This window comes from Dipteris shenzhenensis, unplaced genomic scaffold (assembly GCF_047967505.1).
Source record: "Dipteris shenzhenensis isolate YYH24624 ecotype China unplaced genomic scaffold, Dip_SZ_1.0 scaf0047, whole genome shotgun sequence".
NCBI classification, from domain to species: Eukaryota; Viridiplantae; Streptophyta; class Polypodiopsida; order Gleicheniales; family Dipteridaceae; genus Dipteris; species Dipteris shenzhenensis.
The window spans coordinates 116,279-139,202 of NW_028239354.1; the positions used below are offsets into that span (position 1 = coordinate 116,279).

General features: G+C 40.8%; 2 pseudogenes; both read right to left on the bottom strand.

Annotated features, from left to right (window-relative positions):
- Positions 1-14,755: 14,755 nt before the first annotated feature.
- On the bottom strand, positions 14,756-15,235 carry LOC147879323 (non-specific lipid-transfer protein 3 pseudogene; annotated as a pseudogene).
- Positions 15,236-21,263: 6,028 nt separating this feature from the next.
- On the bottom strand, positions 21,264-22,639 carry LOC147879324 (increased DNA methylation 3-like; annotated as a pseudogene).
- Positions 22,640-22,924: the final 285 nt, after the last annotated feature.

Consider the following 22,924-nt stretch of genomic DNA (forward strand, 5'->3'; position numbering starts at 1 on the left):
TTCTCAACCATGTGCAAGTTTACAGGCTTAATATTTTCCTTTTGGAAATCATCTTTGTGGGGCTTTACCATAGCACAATAAATTCTTCTAGAGCTACACAATAGGAAGTGGAGAGGGAACTACCACACAAATTTTCCTAAAATTCTCATGAAAAAAGTAGAAAAATCGTAAAGAGGATCACAAAACTGAAGTAATCCATCAAATCCAATCCCAAGGTTCGGATATGTGTGTAACAACACACCGTCTCTCATGCTTATCTGATCCCTAGAATTGGATTGGCAAGCAAATTCATGCTTGTTCAATCCCCAGGATCAGACAAGCATGCAAATCATGGTAGATTCTCCCAAGGATCAAGACCAAAATGTTTGCAGTGCTAAACAATTCCAAAGAGGCCCTAAAGGGGAATAAGCTGGTTTGCTAATTCGATCCTTGAGATTGAATTAGTGTGCAATCCATTTGGTTTTCCATACTAAACCAATCCTAGGGACTAGATTAGCATGTGATGCATGCTAATTTGATTCTCGAGATTGGTTTAGTATGTAAAACCAAATGGATTGCATGCTAATACGATCCTCGGGATCATATTAGCATGACAAAGCACGTTAATCCAATCTTGGGGATCAAATTAGCATGCAGCCTTCCACAAGATCGCATGCTAAAATTCGATCCCTAGGATTGGATTAGCGATCATATAGATGCTAATCTGATCCTAGGGGTTGGATTAGTGTGCAGCCACACATACGGTTGCATGCTTCATGCAGATTTGATCTCTAGGTTCAAATCTAGATGAGTGCATTAATTTTTTCCAAAATTTTTATAAAAAAATTCCAAAATTTTAATATCATGAATTACAATGAAAATATAAAAGCATCAAAAAATAATCTAATTATTCCACTCACTTTAAAGGGTTTGTTGGCATTTTGGATGTTGGCTAGGAATATGTAGGCTGTCAAAGCTAGGAGGAGGGAGATAAGATAGCATGACACAATGGATTCCCTATAATCCACCCTACAAGCTTGTGAACGATAGTAGCAATGGCCTGCTAGAGGGAGACACTCTTCTTGAAGCCTAACTGGCTTGTGACAACAATAAGTTTTTCAAAGACATCTTTCATTTCACTTGGTGCTCAGTCTTTGGAGCACTTCCATCTTCCCATTCACTCAGGCTTTTGCAATCATCATAGATCAACGGCCTCACACCTTCCATTCGGGGGCTCTCCTTCTCCTGTGCTCTTTTTAACCTAGCATGCTAGTCAACTTCTAGAGGCATGACCCTTTTCTACTTGTTTTCAAAAAAAGGTCTCCTCTACTTCTCTAGTGGTGTCTCTTGAGACAGAGATTCTTTATCCAATTCGCCACTATTGTCCTCCTAAATCATCACCATTTCAACTCCCAACTTTGAGGTCATAGCTTAGTAGGTTTGCAAAGTAGGATCATTATCAAAATTTTGCTATTTCATTTGCAATACATGCTCCAAACTATCTCGTCTAGGAAATGACCTGGCTTTGGCTCTTGAATGTCGCTACGATTTTTGGGTATATTTTCCTTACCATTGATTGCTATGTTAGCAATTGCAGAATGTTCTTCAAGGAGATTCACTTTTCACATATACACAGATTGAATGTACATGCAATGATAAAGCATGCAGTTGTAGAATCAACCAAGATAAACCAAAACACTTCTATTCATATAATCAATCGACGCAATCAAAGACCTTGCCTTACCTCTACCAAGTTTGTTGGCAGATACAATAGCATGTAGACTCGACTAAGGACTCAACTTAGTCTAGGACAATCAACTAGTAGCTCATACTAACCAGCCTTGTTGCAGTATTACAATGAAAACTTTGTTGATCTATGGACCCTAATGACCTCAAGGAGCAGTTGCTCAATGAACAAGACAAGACTATCTAAGGGCGCATGGCACACTGGCTCATGACCGCGACAAAGAGACCAATTGAATTGGCATAATCACATATATGTATTGGTAGAAATCACCTCAGTTTGATACCCCTACAACTTTCATGAAGTCTCCACACCAGACATCCACTTAAACCTATGCCACATGCATGCATAGCCTAGCCAATTGCTACAAAGCTTCCTTGCATGGTCCAATGAAATCTCTATGTCCAGCCAAAGGTTTTGTATGAACCAATGAGTCTCTGCAATTAGACAACTAAGCAAACCATGAACCACACTAACTAGGCAAACCATGAAGCTATGAGGATCACCATCCACATGCTACTCCTAGATGATGCGTCATTACTCAGGCTTTCATCAAGCTCTCATATGGTAGACATTACAAGTTGTCGTATACATATCTTCAAATTCTAACCTATCAAAGCTTATGATTCAAACTCCGTAGACTTTCGATTGAACCATTTGTTCACATTAAGAGACTCCAACCATGGATTTTTAGTTCGCAGGTCCTACCAAAGCTTATGATTCAAACTCCGTAGACTTTTGATTGAACCATTTGTTCACATTAAGAGACTCCAACCATGGATTTTTAGCTCGCAGGTCCTACTCCCAATCACAATGCTCTAACCTCCAATACTTTGCACTCAATGCCTTCTATCCAAACAAATTGAAACTCCTCAATAACTCTCCAAGACTGCATGAACTAGCATGATGATGGAAAAAAAATGCTACAACCTCTAGTTGGCATAGTTTTCATGATTTTTTAAAAGTGCATAAAATATAATGAGTGATTATGAAGTGAGCCAAATTAGTAATAGAGTGGTAAAATAGAAAAGTGAAAGAGCTTTTAGAAGAATGAGACATACACAAATGAAAGGAATAATGTTGGTGATACACGAAGCAAGCATGAGTGAGCACCAAGATAGAAAGAAGGTATAGTGCATGGTTAAAGTTAAAAAAGGAGAGAATATGTTGAAAAATAAGAAAGAGAGAATGTATCCTTTACTTTGATGAGTCTTGACCCATACTTCATGGAGAAGGGAATTCCTTGAGGCATATAAAAGAAGATGTATGCGTTTTTACTCTACTCGTATCATAACAAGTTCATAATCTTAGGCTAGGTTGTGACCCTAAGTTTCTAAGATTCTACTTTTTATTTATCTAAGGAAGACCTATTCAGAAGAGATACCCGCTTCATCCCACGCCATTTTTGTTGATACAGCTTACTGGAGCCACCATTTCAAAAACGGTTTGAGCTGCACTTAGGCAACCCTATGGGCTACCTGCTACTGAATTTTGAGGGCAAATGGTTGAGGGAATGAGGAGAAACTAAAGAAAAACCAGTCGGCGGGTTTTGAAGAAGACATGTTTTTAGAGGTGGAGAAGATGCTGCTACCCCTGGAAGTGTGAAGCTTCATTTGGCCTAAGAATTGCACTGAGTCTTATAATTCCAAATACCTTTAATTGCATAGCAAATGCACTATGCTTGATGCTTTGTGGAGTGAGGTAGCAATCCTCCAAGGTTACTCTATTTTTGCAAGCATTTCTTGACTTTTTTTGAAAATAAATGCTACATTAAATGCTAAGTTGATGCTTGAGGAGTTAAAGTACAGATCAGAGATTCATAGATTACTTTTGAGGTTCAGTTGAATGCATTTTTCATCTTTTATGAACTGAGGATTGAGGTTATGATACTTTGAAGTGGATTTCGAGTCATACTATCTTGTTGACTAGTTGACTAGTTGACTAGTGTGGGTTGACTATGACAAGAGCTTTCATGAAGGAAGAATATATCATGGCTTGCATGATGATTTCCAATGGATATGATTGGAACAAAGGTTTCAACTACAACCATTATGATTCTTATTTTAAAGATGCCTTAGTTATGGTTTTAGTATCTTTCATGATGTATGAAATGTACTTGCATTTGGTTGACCATACCTTGCCATACAATCATGACCACGTCTTGTACAAGAGTAGACACTGCCCTTGCATGACAAGTGGTAAGACCCTCTTCAGTCCATATGATTCACAAAATCTTTTTAAGGCTTGGACACTCAAAGAAGGTGAAGCACTACAAGGATCTTGTATTGCAGAATATGGACAATATACATTAAAGAGTGTAGAGAAGGACAAAGAGCAAAGGAGCTACAAGATTAGCTACACCAAGAACCTCTCCAATGACAATGAACCTCACACTATGGTATCTTGGAAGAGAAGAAGGAAAAGGACAAGATATGCCATCAAAGGGGGGTACTTCCCCACATCTTCCACTTAGAATGTTTTTGTGTGTGTGGTCAATAAGGGTTCTCTACCTTGGGATGTCCACCTCAAATGATTGTTAGTCTTATGTGTTACCTTATTAGATCTAAGGGTGTTCCCATGCATAGTCATTGTCTATCTCCCAATTGTAAACCAACAAACCAAAGTCAAAGTGAGATCAGTTGGGATGAGGATGCCCAAATGAGTCTACTGCTGATGCAACTAGAGTGAGTACTAGGTTGTGGATCATGTGTGTTTCCACTAGAGGTGGGCAAAAGCCATGAAGTTTCCCATGGACTACTGCTAGGGTTGAGGTAATCAATTTGTGGGGAGGAATAAAGGACAAATTGATATAATGGGATCTAGAGTCCTAAGGTCTAAGGTTGTGAGTATGTGAACACATGGTGTGCCTGGATAGGTGTTAGTGGGTGTGATTGAGTGAATCTAGGTGTGTGGTGTGTGATTGAGAGAATCATGGAACTGATTGAGAAATTTGTGGACCTAGATGCTTTACTGAGCTCACGTATGATGTCACTACTGGATGTAACTTGTGCCTATATATTGGGCCTATCTCTCTTGAATAAACACTCTCTTTTGCTTCACTTGCTCAATCCTTCTTGCAACTTCAACAAGAATATATTTAATTTCCCTTTGAGCACTTTAGTGTAGACCTTGTTTTGTGAAAAGCCTTTGAAAGTTCTATAAAACAAAGGTCTAGAAGACTTAATTGATTTATATATCCAATTTAGTTATATATCATGAAGTTATTTGAGAAGGATCAAAAGCAGTAGCTAAAGATCTATTGAACAAAATTTTGAAAGATCTCATTTTATTAAAAAAATTAAAAAAGAAAACTTTGAAAGAGACGTTTAGTAAAGCTTTGAAAAACACAAGTGATGGCTCACAAGATCAATTCAAAAGGTAAAACAATTGTACAACTGTAAAGAGACAAAGCATAAAGTGTTGAGATATCGAGCTACACTCGTGATATGCTAGGGTGACTATTGTGCATTTATGTCACCGACTTGTTAGCTGCAGATGCGGTTGGTACACCGCCCATGAATAATAGCTGGATGACAGCTATCCTTATGTACTCTAGTTCGTGGCTCAGTTAGTATGCCACCTTAGTTAGCTGAGTTTGGTTTGAGACCCACATATAGGGTTCTTCTATTTCTTTGTACTAGAGTTCTTTTGGATTTCACAACTAAGAAGAGGAAAACTATTTTCAGCCTCCACCTTTCTGTGTGTTCCCCCATTGTGTATGTGAGAAAGCCGCAAGTGAGACTCCTTCCTTCTCTCCCACTATCTTTACATGGTATCAGAGCCTGCTGGTCCGTGGTAAGGAGCTTAAGAAAGCAAACCAAGTTCGCACTGTCCTGGTAAGAGGACCAGTGTTGCTTTCCTTTTTCGAGTTTGGGAGCAAATCTCTGCAGGTAGCACAGCCGGAAAGTGCGAGAGTGCATTGTCTCAGATTGAGATGCCCTTCGCGGTGTGGCGAGAGGGCAATATATGCTGCGGGACAGGGAAAATCCCTGCGTGACTTTATTTTTCTAACTTGAGGCCATTTCGGGGCCCGTTTTGGAGGCGCAAGTTCTCTGCAAGCACTGAGAAAAAGGCCCTGTTTTTGCTGTGCGAGCACTGTTCTGCAGGTCAGTGGAAAGTTGCCGCAGAAATTGCATCGTATGCCTATGCGCAGAGATACTGGGAGTTACAAATTCATCCTTATTGCCTGTTGATGCAAAATCGTCACTAGGAAGTGACTGTGTGGTCAAATACCACTTTCATCAGTTTTGTAGATTTGCCCGTGTGAGACAGAAGCTTTGTTTTTTGCAATGACAGAATATTTTGCAGTGTTCTATAATGGTGTCTGATTCTCTTTCACAGATTGTCACTGAAAAGCCTGACAAGAACACTTTCCAAGCATGGAAGTTTAGAATGATGAATTTCCTTATGGGAAAAGGCTATTGGGAGTTTATTACAGGAAATGAAGAAGAACCAGTTCTTCCTAATGTTCCCAATCAACAGAAAATGCAGGAATTTAAAGGATGGCATGAGAGATCCAAAAAAGTTATGTACTGGCTGTCTATCAGTATTTCAGATTCTATGATTGTGCATATTCAGGATGCAAGTACACCAAAGGAGGCATGGGATACTTTGGCCAAAATGTACAGCACAAATACGCAAGCCAAGAAAATGCAGCTCAAGCAAGAGTTGCACAATGTGCAGACAGAAAATATGAGCATCAATGACTACCACATGAAGGTGAAGAAAATTGCAGATCCACTTGCTTCCATTGGGTTGCCAGTGGAAGATGATGATTTAGTTTCTGTGACCTTGAATGGTCTAGGAAAGGATTATGCACAGTTCCGGACATCCATTGCCGTCCGTGAAAAATATCCTGATTTTGAGGAGTTGTTTGCTCTTTTAATTTCTGAAGAGCAGAGAAATGGTGGTGCATCTTCTTCAGGAGGAACTTCAAAAGAAACTGTCTTCTACTCAAATGTTGGAAGAGGTAGAGGCAGAGGTAGAGCAGGCCGATCTGGAGGCCGTGGTAGAAATCAGAATATGCAACAAACTCAAGAAAACCAGTCCTATGGAGGAGGACGTGTTAACTCTAGAGGCAGGGGGAGCCAAAGACGTCGTGGTGGATGGCAGAGAGGCCAAAATGCAAACAACAATGTTGAATGCTACTATTGTGGTAAAATGGGTCATATGGCTAAAGACTGCTACAAAAAACAGAATGACATTATGAATGAAAAATTGCAGCAAGGCAATTATGCATCCTCTAGTAGACAGGGTGATGACAGAAATGAGCATTTGTTTATGGTGCAGCACATGACCAATTCTGTGACAAGTGCAGAAGAAAGCAATGATGTGTGGTATGTTGACTCGGGTGCATCAAACCACATGACAGGTCATGCAGAATGGATGCAGGACGCAAGGAAAATGGAAAAACTAGGATTTGTGGAGATTGGTGATGATACTGCACATCCTATTGTGCAGATTGGTAAAATTCCTTTGTCTATGAAGGATGGGAAAAAGAAATACTTGTCCGATGTATTTCATGTCCCGAATATCACCAAGAACCTGGTTTCTGTTGGTCAAATGGTTGAGCAGGGCTTGCAGGTTAGATTTAATCCTCATGGATGCTTTGTTGAGGATATAAAAAATAACGGTCGCTTGATAGCAAAAGGAAGAAAGAAGGGCAGGATGTTTACGTTGGATGCGGACATACCTGAATTGAGTGCAGCAATGTTTGCACATGGGACCAGTGTAGTTGCAGATATTGATATCTGGCATAAACGCATTGGCCATGTTAATGTACAGCGACGTAAATCAATGCAGGCCCAAAATATTGTTGCAGGATTGCCTAAATTCAAGGTTACAGAACTGCATAAGGTATGTGAAGCCTATCAATTTGGAAAACAGGCAAGGAAACCATTTCCTAGGCATGTTCAAGAGAGTAAGAAGCCATTGGAATTAATCCACTCTAATGTGTGGACTACTAAAGCTGCATCTATTGGAGGCTGTCATTATTTTGTCACTTTTATTGACGACTACAACAGAAAAGTTTGGGTGTATTTTATGAAAAAGAAAAGTGAAGTGTTTGGGCATTTCAAAGCTTTCAAAGCTATGGTTGAAAAAGAAACGGGCCTGCAAATAAAATGCCTAAGATCAAATGGAGGGGGAGAGTACCTCTCAAATGAGTTTGCAAGGTTTCTACAGGAGCATGGCATAAAGCAGCAATGTTCATGCAGTCATACCCCACAGCAAAATGGACTTGTAGAAAGGAAAAACGGGCATATTGGAGAGGTATCTCGGGCCATGCTAAATAAAAAAGACCTACCAGATTATTATTGGGCTGAAGCAGTTGCTACAGCAGTTTACATGAACAGGACTCCCACTGCAGCAATACATGGCATGACGAAAGAGGAGATGTATACTGGTAGGAAACCAGATATTTCTCATTTGAAAATTTTTGGTTGCATTGCCTATGTTCATGTGCCAGATGAGTTGAGGTCCAAGTTGGATCCAAAAGCTGAGAAGTGCATCTTTATTGGTTATTCTCTGCAGCAGAAAGGGTATAGATGCTATAACCCTTCTACTCATAAGTTTACAGTGAGCAGAGATGTCGTTTTTGATGAGATGAGCAGCTGGTATAAACCAGTACATGTGATTGATCATGTAGATGCACAAAATGGTAATGCTGCACAGAATTCACAGCAGCAATCACAAAATATTAGAATATTAGGGGACCTGCAGTGTCCTCTAGTAGTGGTTCACATACTTCGCCATGGACAGGCAGATTGAGATTAGGAGAATCTCCTCAAAGCGATGCAGATAGTGATACGCAGGTATCACAAAAAGGAAAAGAGAAGGTAGATCAGCCCATGTTTGATGTGAATGCAGGTCACTCTTATGTGGATGGTGAATCCAGTGGCTTAGAACAGAGCATTGATGATGAGTTGGGTATTCCTTCTGTTGTTACACCTGGAGTAAGGAAGACAAGGGATGTTTTGAGAGCACCTGGAAGTGAGCCTATTTTGCGCAGGTCTACCAGAGCTAGGTATCCTGTGGATAGGCTGTAATATGATGGATTTATAGCCATTCACTATGCCTATATGGTCAAAGTGATACAGGAACTAGAGCCCACTTCTTTTGAGCAAGCCATGGGAAAAGAAAAATGGGAGAAAGCCATGGATGAAGAAATGGATGCCTTGGAAGCAAATGCTACATGGGAATTGGTGTCTTTGCCTAAAGACAAGCCTGCAATTGGCTGTAAGTGGGTTTATAAGGTGAAGCACAATGCAGATGGTTCTGTGAACAGATACAAGGCAAGATTAGTTGTCAAGGGGTATGCACAGACATATGGCATTGATTACGAAGAAACATTCAATACAGTTGCAAGGATGGCAACCGTAAGAGTAGTCATTGCTATGGCTGCATCAAAGGGATGGTCTTTACATCAGATGGATGTAAAGAATGCCTTCTTGCATGGTGATTTGCAAGAAGAGGTCCTTATGGAGCAGCCACCAGGTTATGTTCATGCTGTTCATCCTGAGTTTGTTTGCAGGTTGAAGAAAGCTTTCTATAGCTTGAAGCAAGCACCTAGAGCATGGTTGACGAGATAGGACAGTATCTTGTCACTATTGGCTTTCAGATTTCCAAGGCAGATTTCTCACTTTATGTTAGAAAAACAGAGAAAGGCATTATGCTGCTTGTCCTTTATGTTGATGATTTGATCATCACAGGTGATAGTGATGAAGATATCCTTCATGTGAAAATGCTATTGAAGCAAAAGTTTGAGATGAAGGATTGGGAGAGCTGCATTATTTCTTGGGCATTGAGGTGATTAGATCACCAAGTGGGATACGGCTCTTGTAGAGGCAGTATGGATTGGACATGCTGTCCAAATATGGAATGACAGGCTATAAGCCTATTTCAGTTCCTTTGGAGCAGAATGTGAAGCTGAGCGCAGCTGCAAGTGAGCTTTTGGAAGAACTTACTATGTACAGATGCATAGTAGGAAGTTTGATTTATATGACTATTACCAGGCCAAATTTGAGCTATGCTGTTGGATTGGTAAGTCAGTTTATGCAGGCTCCAAGGAAACCGCATTTGGATGCGGCTAGATGCATACTCAGGTATGTGAAGTCCACATTGCAGTATGGACTATTTTATGAGGCTGGGGTTCAGATTCAGTTGCATGGATACATTGATGATGATTGGGCTGGTAGTATTTCAGATAGATGATCTACTAGTGGATATGTGTTCTCTTTTAGGAGTGCTGCAGTCACTTGGAGCAGCAAGAAATAGCCTACAGTTGCCTTGTCGAGCACAGAGGTTGAGTACAGGGGTGCAGCAATGGTTGCATGTGAGGTATCTTGGTTGCATAAGATACTTTATGATATGCATCTGTCTACAGATGGGCCAGTTGTCATTTATTGTGACAACATGAGCAGTAAACACTTGGCAAATAACCCACTCTATCATGCTAGAACAAAGCACATTGAGGTGCATTATCACTATGTGCGGGAGAGGTTTTACTAGGTCTTATTGATCTAGTTTATGTCAGCACAGAGGATCAGGTAGCTGACATATTCACGAAGGCATTGGGCACAGAGAAGCTGCGCAAGTTTAAGGGACCTGCTCAGTGTGCAGGAATTGGGATTGAGCTCGAGGGGGAGTGTTGAGATATCGAGATCCACTTGTGATATGCCAGGGTGACCGTTGTGCATTTATGTCACCGACTTGTTAGCTGCAGATGCGGTTGGTACACCACCCATGAATAATAGTTGGATGACAGCTATCCTTATGTACTCTAGTTCGTGGCTCAGTTGGCATGCAACCTTAGTTAGCTGAGTTTGGTTTGAGACCCACATATAGGGTTCTTCTATTTCTTTGTACTAGAGCTCTTTTGGCTTACACAACTAAGAAGAGGAAAACTGTTTTCAGCCTCCACCTTTGTGTGTATTCCCCCATTGTGTATGTGAGAAAGCCGCAAGTGAGACTCCTTCCTTCTCTCCCGCTATCTTCACATAAAGTGTCCCTCGACAATAACTCAAAGCATGAACAATGTCTTGATAACCATATGGATAGATTATCTTATTGAGAATGGTGGAAATACATTGACCATGTAGAAAGGACCACATAGGGCTCATGGAACAAACCTTAACACTAAAACTAAAAGGTAAAGATGTAATATCTATCCTTTTTTTCATTTCAATGGTGTATAGATATCATTCTTTTGTGACTCTTCCCTCTCACACTGTCCATCTGAATCTTCAAGTGGTTATCATAGTCTCAAATGGCCCTACACCTCGTGTGAGTTTAAGACCTCCTCTTGAGGCATTGTGTTCCCTCTCCATTATTGATTGTATAATGGGGAAATTTCCCCTTCCTCTATTCAGCTCCTAAAATGGAGCTATAGTGACAAAATTCTGATTCTATGAGTGAAGACATGTTTTTGGAATAGGAAGAGAACTTTGTGGAAAGACATATAATGAGCCTTTACTTAAGATTTTTAAGGGCTTACAAGAAGAAAAGGAGTTGAGGAGAAATCTTTCAAGAAGAAGTATGAGGATAAATCTTGTAGCAATTGTTAACTTACATTGGATCTTCTCAAGCTCATCATAGCTTAGTGATGTATCAGCTAGCATGATCTCTAAGCAACTTAGGCTCCTCCCATGAGACATGTGGCATTTTGCAGCTAGCTTTGAGGCACTACTCGTGTAGCCCAGTAGTCAAGGAACACCATCCCTCCTTGGTTTTATCTCTAGCTTGTGCCATGCTCCTCAACATCGAGCTCCACCCTGGTAATCAGCTACTTGGGTCCTTCATTTTCTTGTAGGTCACATCACCTCAACCACCCTTTGAGTACCTCCTAGGCCCCTTCATTATGTCTTGTCAGGCTAAGCGTTGACCTTCAGCCACCACCAACTACACATGCAAGCCACATGAAGCTCTACGAACCTATGTTCATTCATTTCCTCACTTAGTAGACTCATGATTCATCAGGCCACCATTCTATCCTATCACTCTTGCCTCATCTCAACAACAATAATTATCCTTTCATGCTTCTATAAAGACATGTCTCAAGATAAGGTAGCTTTTAGCTAAGATGGGTTATCAACTAGGTCAATAGACGTGCCATGTAACATAGTAGCCCTATCAACATGGAATCTTATTAGTTGCCACATCATATTGTGCCTTCACAATGAGAATTTAAACGGCTCGAAAATTTGTGACAAGTTTTACTTGTAAATGTGAAGGAATGCTAACTATTATTATGAATGCAAAGCCTAATTTTGAAGCACATACTGTCATTCTCTATGGAAAATAATAGTGAGCTGCACGAGGGTTTGTGTGTGTGTGTGTGTGTGTGTGTGTGAGAGAGAGAGAGAGAGTTTTAAATCCTCCGCTTTACTTGTTGGAATACTGAAAGGAAAGAGTAGAGTTGACACAAATTCAGAATACTTGCTTATAGAATGAAGAAGAAAGAGGTCCTTAAGTAGGCACCTCATACAAGGTCACTGACATCACTGATGACCTCAAAGCTCCACAATCATCTCCTCAATCTGCTCCTAGATTCACTCAATCATCCTATGTGGCTTTTCCACCACCTAACTGTGCTTGTGGGCACCTAACTGTGCCTCTAGCACTCACACATAGAAACATAAGGTGTGCCTGAGGCATACACCTTGAGATATCCCAACAAACCCCCCCTCAAGGAGATGCCTCAGGCTATGTCAAGGATACATCTAGTCTCATAGTTTCTCATGCCATCTCATGGTGGTCAAGGATAAATCTATGGCTAGGTTCTCATGCTAGCAAGGGTTCCCTTGGGTGTAAGGTAAACAGAAAGGGATACAAACAGACCTTCCAATGGTTATCTCCCCTACATGTACATGCACACAATGTCTGTAGGAGGTACCATGGAACAAAACATACACATGGCCTACATCATAAGGTGACCAGAGGTGTTTACACAACACACAATAGTTTATTTTCATTCATTTAGGAGGACTATCCAGGCTGAGTACCTTGACATAAAAAGAGAGATCTGGAGCATACATAGAGATGAGTTTAAAATGCATAATCTTCATGGGATGCCTCATCTTGTGGAGGCAAAATATCCATGTCAAGGCAAGGTCTTACCACATGGGTAGTGTCTAGTGCCTTATAAGATGGTACTATGATAGAACAAGTGGATCTGAAAGTCATATCCTTCAAGAGAACAATTATCTTGTCATCTCCATAGTTGTGTAGAGAAGCATATCTTAGGTATCTGAGCTTCATCTTTTTCTTTTACTTGGAGTCAAATAAAAGTGCCATGAGAGGGTAGATCTCTGTAGTTGCTTCCTTTTTGGCAACCATTGTTTTGGCAATCTTCAACAAGGAAGTCAGGTTGGCATTTTCATCCTTTGTAGCATAACAAGACATTGCTTTATGTTTTGGCTTTTCACATATTTTGCATAAGCAAGCCATGAGAGGCTCTAAGCCAAGTATTGGGTAGTGTCTTCTCTCTTACAGGGCTTAGAATAACAACTGAAATGCTTCAAAATATAAGCATTTAATGTAGCAAATAGTAGTGACTAGATTTCAAACAATGATGCTTCCTTTTACATGCTTCATAGAAGTGGATGAAATAAACACTTTCCAATCACAACCAGGTCTAGCAAGTCAAAACAAAACTGAAGAAACACTTGTAATGAAGTTATTGAAAACTTCAAAAGACCAGAAATGCTAGAGTAGCATTTTATGTAGCATCATCTTCAAAACTTGTCCAAAACTGTCAAAAATGAAAAGCTGAACTTGGAGGGCTTGTAGCTCACTCTTCAAAGCAAAGAAAAGAGGGCTTTCTGAAGCAAAAGAAAGCTCATATACCAGAGAAGGTCCAGCACAGAGGTTGGACGAAATGGTGCGCACTTTTGCCCGGGAGAGTTGCTACAGGCTGAAACTGAGTTTTGACGATTTCGCCCTCGTTACTGAACCAAATGACCTGAAAAATGGCTCAAAATCTTCGTCTTGAGGTCGCCCATCTACTCCTATGAGGGCTCAGGCAATGGCGGAGTATGCAGGGAGTATTGAGCAACAGAAGAAATTCGCTGTTTGGAGAATGGCAGCACCACAGACGTTTTTTCTTCAATTGCTTGCAGGTGGAAGTTCGCCCATACTAGAGGAGTTTCCAGCTCAGAGGGTTTGGGCAATGGCTGTTTGTAGATGGAGAACCAAGCTCTCAAAGATTTTGGGAAGAAAGAGGAAAATGGAGAAGAAGAAGATGAAGAAGAAGATGATGATGTGGCAGAAATGGGCTCAAGGGGGATCAAAGGGCTCTGATACCATGTTGGAATACTGAAAGGAAAGAGTAGAGTTGACACAAATTCAGAATACTTGCTTATAGAATGAAGAAGAAAGAGGTCCTTAAGTAGGCACCTCATACAAGGTCACTGACATCACTGATGACCTCAAAGCTCCACAATCATCTCCTCAATCTGCTCCTAGATTCACTCAATCATCCTATGTGGCTTTTCCACCACCTAACTGTGCTTGTGGGCACCTAACTGTGCCTCTAGCACTCACACATAGAAACATAAGGTGTGCCTGAGGCATACACCTTGAGATATCCCAACATTACTATCAGGTTAGGTAGATGCTTGTAAAAACGTCCATCTCACCGTTCATCACGTATCTTAGAACCACGTTGGTTACATAATAATGCAATTGCGTATACTCTTATAATGAATTCATAGGTAGTCTCTTATTCATTGCACTGGGACTTCGATGACGATGATGGCTGTAAACATTTATTTGTCGCTACGTACTCCAGATGTTTATTGTGTCCTGAAAACATGAGGAAGGTAATGATCTCAATTGGTAATGAAACATCTACAACAAGATGGGGTTTGAAATTTAAATGTAATATTATGAGGTCAGTGGGGAAGAGCAGCACAAATTCATACACAAAGCGCTAGGCATACATTGACAGCTGTAGAACACCCCACTATCGATATAGGACAAGTGGAAGGTCACTTAGCACTAGATGCTATCCATTACTCAAGGGATCAGTTTGACTTACTTAGAGCAGTTGATATTGACACTGATCGGATAGCCAAGGTTCACGTTACATTGGGTGGGAAGGCTAGAGATAGCAGTGGTGTTGGGATTGAAGGTTTGCATGTAAATTTTCAAGCACTTGGAAACGGCCTGCCGCTCTAGGGTGGTGCTTGTGAGGGTGTAGAGGTTTTGAACACCGGAGCAGCAGCAGCTGGAAGGAGGAGAAGAAATGGTGCCCTCGAAGTAGAACGAGTAGGGGGCAAGATTAGTGGTGACATCTTAGCACAAAATGTCTGCAGAGACGTGCATATAATTGGAGGAATGTAGGATAAGGGTGAAGGCCAGAGGGTGAAGGACAAGGCTAGCTTGAGGAGGCAAGAGATCTCCATGGACGAACAATGCTATTATGGTGCACACAATGTATATATGGGATGCAAGGTTTAGAGGAGCCACATCAAAGTGCTGCTTACATGCCAACTTTAACAATGAAACCAACATAATCTTACGAAACCCGGACTCCACGTTCTAGTTGCCCTCATCCCAACCACTTTGGAGCACCTACTCTCACCCTCCTTGTATTACTTCTTTGTTATATTTCTTATAGAGAGCGAAACATAAAGGGAGAACAATGATGTCATCCTAGGCTAAGGGCTCAGAATTGTACATGGACACAAACAAGGTTTATTATTACAAAGCACTTGGTACAAAGCTCATTCGAACTTTAATGGTGAACGCAATAACCTCTTACTAAACCTTCCCTAGAGAGAATGTCTTGCATACATTCCTTTGTACAATGCTTATTCAACATTAATGGTGAACCAACAACCTCTTACTAAGGCCTCCTTACACATTTCATGTGAAACATGTATATACATGACGTATTCTCTTAATGAGTTATAGGAAGATGGGACCAAGCTATGGAATCTATGGTTATTTTCATTGCAAGCTACATTTTAATGAAATTATGAGAAATTTTTAGAAAAGTCTATGTGATCTTCAAAGTCCCTTACCTTACAAATCTCATTACTGTTTCAAGAGATAAATTAATAAATTAAAATAAAAAGAAGACATAAACATCGAAACTTGGGCAAGGGGATATATGCATTTGTTCTAGCACCTACTCAATATTTGGCTTCGTTACCCTATTGCATCTCACAATATTAAAACATTCGTTGAAGGGAGAGTACAACCAACCAACCCCTTATACAATGTAATGTACTTATGTGGTGAGATCTTAGGGTCATCCAAATGCTCCATCAAGTTCAACCCCCCTTAAAATCCTTGAGGTTAGAGTTACACTTCAGCCCAAACGACTATGCTACCTCTATAGTCAAGTAAATGGATCCCAAAAGGTCCAAATTTTATGGCACATTTAAGATTGAAACTTTAGAGCTTGTATGCCAAGTGAACAAAGTGTGGATGTTTTCTTAGCTCTGTTTGCCTACCAAATGGATAGTTGGGCAGCTTTTCTCAACATTATGTGTATTATATTAGTATTTTGCTCTAGTTTAATATCATCAAAAAGTGAAAGTGCTTGTATTAATAGAGCAATGTACCTTGAGTGTACTCATCCAAGAAAGATAGGCATGCACTAGGCATCTTTTAAATTTAAACAATAAAAAATATGATGGGATTGTATCGCTTGACTTCTTTCTAGTACAATTTGTAGTTGATTGATTGCAATTTTATAAACTTTTGCAAGAACGTGGCTTAGGAATGTATGCATGAGTAAGGGATGGTGTCGTAGTCCTAGTTTGCTTAGTCAAGATAAGGTCTTGTTTTGCATCTTTTGATCTCTCCTCTCTTTTTTGTGTCCCCTTTACTTTCTCCTACTATAGACCTTCAAACAAATGGAGCCACATTAGTGAGCTAAAAAATCATATGACTTAAAAAATACAACTTTTTTGCTTTAACAATTGCATTTGTACACATTTGCACTGTCAGGATCCTTCTGTTTCTTCATCATTTTCTTGTTTAACTATTGGAGTTCCAAAGATTCCTCCAAGGATCTAGGCTCTTCTTGCATTGTATTGGTCTAGGGTCAACGTTTTCTTGGGTATAGCCAATCATGGAACTATTTTTGGGGCTGCAACTTTGGGGCTGCAACGCGATGCGCTTTTGGGTGAATATTTGAATTTTGGGCAGACCCGCGCTCTCACCGAAAATTTTCTTGACGTCATGAACATGCACTGGCGTAATAATGAGATGCAATCTTATCATGGTCAATAGCGCAGAGCTTGACACATGGCACTATATGCATTTACTCATGAGCACAGAGACTGTTGCTCCTGACTACATCACGCAGCCTTTGCCTTGCCATGTTTGCTTGTGCAACTTTGCCATTTGTCATTATGTAGCACAATATTTTGGTGTGCTGACCACCATGTTGGTTCGAGCACAACCACGTTGGCCTGACAACAGCACAAAACTTTTGCCTTGCCACCTGTCATTACGTAGCTTCACCATCTATCATTGTGCAACACAATCTTTTGCTGTGCTGACCACTGTGTTGGTTCAAGCAATGATGTTGGCATGGAGAGACCACCACATTGGCATCAAAACCACCATGGCAGACCACCGTGGCATGTAAATCTCTAACGGGACCCTTCAAGGTCCATATCTGCAACCACCACGCTAGATGTCAAAGCTATTTTAGTCATTTTACTCCTTGTGCAACAATTTCTCAACCACCGCACACGTTCTTGGAGCTATTTTAGTTCCAAGGCAAGGAAAATGTAGCATTTACAATTTAGTATAGTTTCCTTGCAACCACCATGCTGGTTATTCGAGTTATCATAGTTCTAAGGCACCGCGCTAGTTATTGGAACCATTTTCACTATAGTAAGAACAGTTTTTTCAACAATTTCTTATGCAACAATCCCTATGGTTGTAGTAAAATGTAAACGAGGCAAAAATATGCCATTTGTTCTTCATTAGAGCCACTTTCATTACCGAAGTAATAGCCAACAATAGTTTTAGCGATAATGGTACTACATTGAAATTGAAACAAAAGAAATTACATTAAGAAATTACATCAGAGAGTTTTTGCGATAATAGTATTACATCAAAATTGAAACAAAATAAATAACATCCGAAGCAAACATTTAACAAAACAGATTACATACAAAGATGCTAGCATTTGTTTTTGTGACACTTCTTTAAGCACTTGTCAACACCACCACTGTGGTAGGACTAGGTGTCACTTTTTGCCCTTGTTAGCACTTTCTTACACTTTTGACCTGGTGCCTTGTATCTAGGGGACAATACGAGCACCTCGTAGTGCTATCGTAGGTAGGAATTTCTTACAAATTTGACTTGATACTCCTCGTAAGAAGGGGACAATACGAGCACCTCATAATTGAAATAACCTTTTTCATAGCAACTTCAAAAGTTAAGGCACTGGAAAAGGCAACTCAACTTGGAGGTGAGCTCAATCGAGCACAACATTCAACAGTGGATAGGGAACTCAATTTGGTGTTGAGCTCCAACACACTGACGCATGCTCTCAGTGCATTAGAGCTGATGACCAAGTTGAGTTCCTTCCTCGGTGCGGAAGGTTTTGTGCAATTACGAGAGGCTCAATGCCAAGTTGAGTTCTCTCCCAATGCCTCATGGAACAACGACAACCTGTTTCCCTTGGCTCCCCATCCTGCAACATGGTTGGTCACGAGGTTTTTCTTTCAAGTCTTTCAAGGAATTGCCTTCGTCATAGCAACTTCTTTCAAGGCACTGGTAGAGAGAACTCAACTTGGCGGTGAGCTCAATCGAGCACAAGATTCGATAGTGGACAAGGAACTCAATCTGGTAGTGAACTCTAGCACACTAACACATGCTCTCAGTGTGTTACATCTTATCACCAAGTTGAGTTCTCCTTCCCCAGTACCGAAGGTTGTGCTCAATTATGAGAGTCTCCTCACCAAGTTGAGTTCTCTACCAGTGCCTGATGGAACAACGATGACCCGTTTCCTTTGGCTCCCCATCCTACAACTCCCATGGTCATGGAAGTGGATCCCATGATGTGGGCAGCATTATGAAGGGGCATTGAGGTTGCAGCAGAAGATTCATCATAAGGGTAGAAGGGGGCTTGGAGAGAGCATGGAAGGGGGCATGAGAGAAATTTTCCTAGGTGCAGTGAATTGTTTCTCTACTCTTAAGGCCTTTGTATAGCTAGACTTGCCGCCCTCCCACTCTTTCCCCCTTTGTTTCTTGTGTCAATTGTGTGACTCTGGGTGCCTATTGCTGCTAAGAGCACACAATCCACCAACTAGACTTTGCTGGTAGCCCAGCCTAGCATAGGCAATCATCTACATCATCGTCTAGCCATGACGTGCGATTAGATGGTTGCCATGCTAGAATTTATTGGTCATCGGAGCCAAGATCTTGTGTCAATTGTGCAACTCTGGGTGCCTATCACTGCTAAGACCACACAATCCAACAGCTAGATTTTGCTGGAAGCCTAGCCTAGCATAGGCAGTCATCTACATCAGCTAGATTTTCTTGGTCATCAGAGCCAAGATCATGATAATTCAATAGGATGAGGGGGGAGGAGTGGTGGCTCATACACCCAGCTTTGCTGGTAGCCCAGCCTAGCATAGGCGGTCATATCCATCATTGAATAGCCCATGACGTGCAATTAGATGGTTGCCATGGAAGAATTTCTCGGTCATCGGAGCCAAGATCATGATAATTCAATGAGATGAGGGGGGAGGAGAGGTGGCACATACACCCAATTTTGCTGGTAGCCTAGCCTAGTGTAGGCGGTTCCCTTGTTTGGGATTTATTGATTGGGATTTACTAAAACAAGCATGATGGTTGCTTGGGATTTACTAAAGGTTATATTTTGTGGGGGTTGCAAGTAATCCTAAACCAACAAAAATGCATTTTGTTGCTAGTGCCTACCTCCTCTGGCCAGTGCCTACCTCCTCTAGCCTTAACTGGTGTTTGAGCTGACCCAATCATGATTGTATGATGTTCCAACCACCGAGCTAGTTTAGGAAAATCACATTAAGTCCAAGCCAGCCTGGCTCTGGTGTTTGAGCTGAACCAGCCACATGGTTGCATGATATTCCAACCACCGCGCTGGTTTAGGACAATCACATAACTGGTGTTTGAGCTGACCCAACCACTATTGCATGATGTTCTAGCCACCGAGCTGGTTTAGTACAATCACATTAACTCTAAGCTAGCTTGGTTCTGGTGTTTGAGCTGCACCAGCCACACGGTTGCATCATATTCAAACCACCGGGCTGGTTTAGGACAATCACATTAAGTCTAGGCCAGCCTAGTAAACCAAATCTCAATCACAAACAACCACCAGGCTAGTTTAGGCAACCACTTACCTGCGTTGTATCAAGAAATGAAACAAGTTAACTATCCCAGAGCTCAATCACACGCAACCACTGGGATGGTTTAGGCAACCACTGACCTGCGTTGTATCAAGCATGTGTATGATGTGCTCGTCAAACATCTTGTATCCCGGCTGCTTTCTATAGATGTCCTTGTTATTTGCAGAAACTCTCGAGAGATGCACAAAGAGTGGAAGTAATGCCTGATCATCTCGATTTGAGTAGTCTATGGGCTTCAACAGAATGCAAGAAAAGGAGAGACAGCCTAAGTGCAAAAGTCATTGCAATAGTGGTGATGTTTTGGCACAAAAATACAAGGTGTTGGTAGGGTTGTCACTTTATGAACTTTAGAGTGCAGGCTAAAGCTTGTGAAGACTCAAGAATGGTATTTACCTGAATGGCCTGATGTTGCTTCCTCAAATGCTACCACCAATCATGACATCACAGCTTGTTTTCTTTGCTATGATGGCAATGATCGAATGCGTGGATCTGCAACAACTGCTTCCTGTTGCTCCTCTACAAGGAGTCTTTTGTTCCTTGTGCCCTGACCAAGCTTTTCAGCTTTTCTATCCTCCTCTAGTAAAGGCAATGCTCACAATTACTTGTACTCGCTTGTTTATAGTACATTGCATTTAGCACAGAACCACACATTTGTGTGGGGGGAGAGTTGACACGCTCTCTCTCCAAAAATTATAAGACTAAGGAACGTGCCCTTCCTTGGACTTATATCAATTTGTGTTTAGCACATATCATTTGCATATATCACATAGCACTTTCAATTTAGAACATAACACTTTGCATTTGTCATGTAACACTTTGCATTTAGCACATAACGAATGTAAAATTTTAAGACCAAGCAATTTGCTCTACGTTGGATTCTTAAAACTTTGCATTTAGCACAAAGCAATTTGGATTTTGCATATAGCAATTTGAATTTGGCACACATGATTTTGCATTTGGCTTACAATACATTGCATTTAGAACATAACCACACATTTGTGTGGGGGAAGAGTTGGCACAATTCGTCTCCAAAAATTATAAGACTAAGGAATGTGCCCTTACTTGGGTTCATATCGATTTGCATTTAGCACATAGCAATTTTTATATAGCACATATCAATTTGAATTTGGCACATAGCACGTGGCACATAACACTTAGCATCTAGCACATAACCAACATGCTTACTCTCCAAAAATTGTAAGATGACCAAGGGATTTGTTCTTCCTTGGGTTCATTACAATTGCTTCAAAAATAACATTGGATTCAAAAGTGCCACAGATTGACAAGGCTCTACATGGCTAGGCAGCTAGAAAGATATGGTAAAAGGTCCTGTAGGCATGGAGACTAAGTGTGTGTGAATCCTTGTAAACTCGTTGCTCACCTGTAGTAGTTCTACCTTTAATCACAACCTTGCTATACTCTCCATAGAACAAATAAACTCATCTATTGTTACCATCAAGCATTAGAGCTTATTTTCTCTATACAATGTACACAGATTACTACACAAAGTTCTTGCATTAGACATATGATATTTAAATGTGCTCTCTATCAAGCACCTCACATGATAATCTATAGATTTAGAATAGGATTATTCAAAATCTTACCTTTGGCCTTTTTTACACCAGGAAGAGCATGCTGAAAGAGTGAAGCATTCTCATTGACTCCAATATCTACAACTCTAATTGTGGGACCCACTTGCCACATCGTTGTTGCAAGTCCTGTGAAAATGATAGCACATTTCACGATGTTGATTATACTATCCCATTGCTCCAAGGTTGTAGGATAAGGTAGAAGCAACATGGCTCCTCCAATTTTGTTGTTTTGCATCCACTAGGATCTTTCTTCTCCTAGAGACAGGATCTGCATTGGAAGGGAAAGTAAATCCTCTTTCTCCTCTTGTTCCTTGGGTCCTCACCCACAAAAAGGCCCAAAGAGCTTTTGTCCTGTACGTGGCCGTGAGGTTCTACCATCACATGGAACCATGGTTGCCTATCCTCATCCCTATTAGTCCTTTGTCCGTGCTGATAGTTTTATACTTCCATTGCATCAAGGGTGAGGTTTGTTTAACCACTCAACTGTGTAAACCTATCAAGGCCTTGATGCTTAATGAACTTTATGTCCTGGGTCATTTATAAAGACCATGCTTCCACAACTTTGAATGTACACTTTTATCTCGTTTGTTGGTGCAGGAGAGGCAGAAACAGACTTGGGAATTGACAATCATCTTCGAGCATCTCCTTCACGATGGTGGCTGCAGCTAGAGCAAGATGACCTTGCAAAAGCATGTACATAGACTGTAGTTTTACCTTTGCATTTGAGAGAACATTTTGTAAAACGTAATAATGTATACTCTCAATCTTTGAGAGTGAGAGTTTAAACACAGATCTACAAGTTGTATGGGGGGAGCCGCATAGATAGTCTCTATAAAGCAAACCTCTGAGAAAGTTTCTTCTTTATGTCAGGACCAAAATAGAAATACGAGTAGAAATCATTGATGATCATTTGTGGAGGCTCCAACCCATCGCTCAGGAAGGCTAGTCGAGTTTGGTATGAGCATCACGGTCGTGATCCCAGAGATTGTGCTCCATCGAATCAACCTGACGATACCCCTACATATCCTTTATTCCCCATGATCTAGTTTCAAACTTTTTTGGCAGTTCTAGAAGTGAAAACCCTCTCATAGCCTTGCCAAAACTCATTGCTTGAGGATCAAAAATTGCATGGGTGTGATTCACTTTGGGTCACCCAATGCCATGAAAATCCATGAAAATGCATTGTACCAGACTCTAAATTTGGCAGAGTGATGGAATTATAAATGCCATAGACAAAGCAATGATGTACA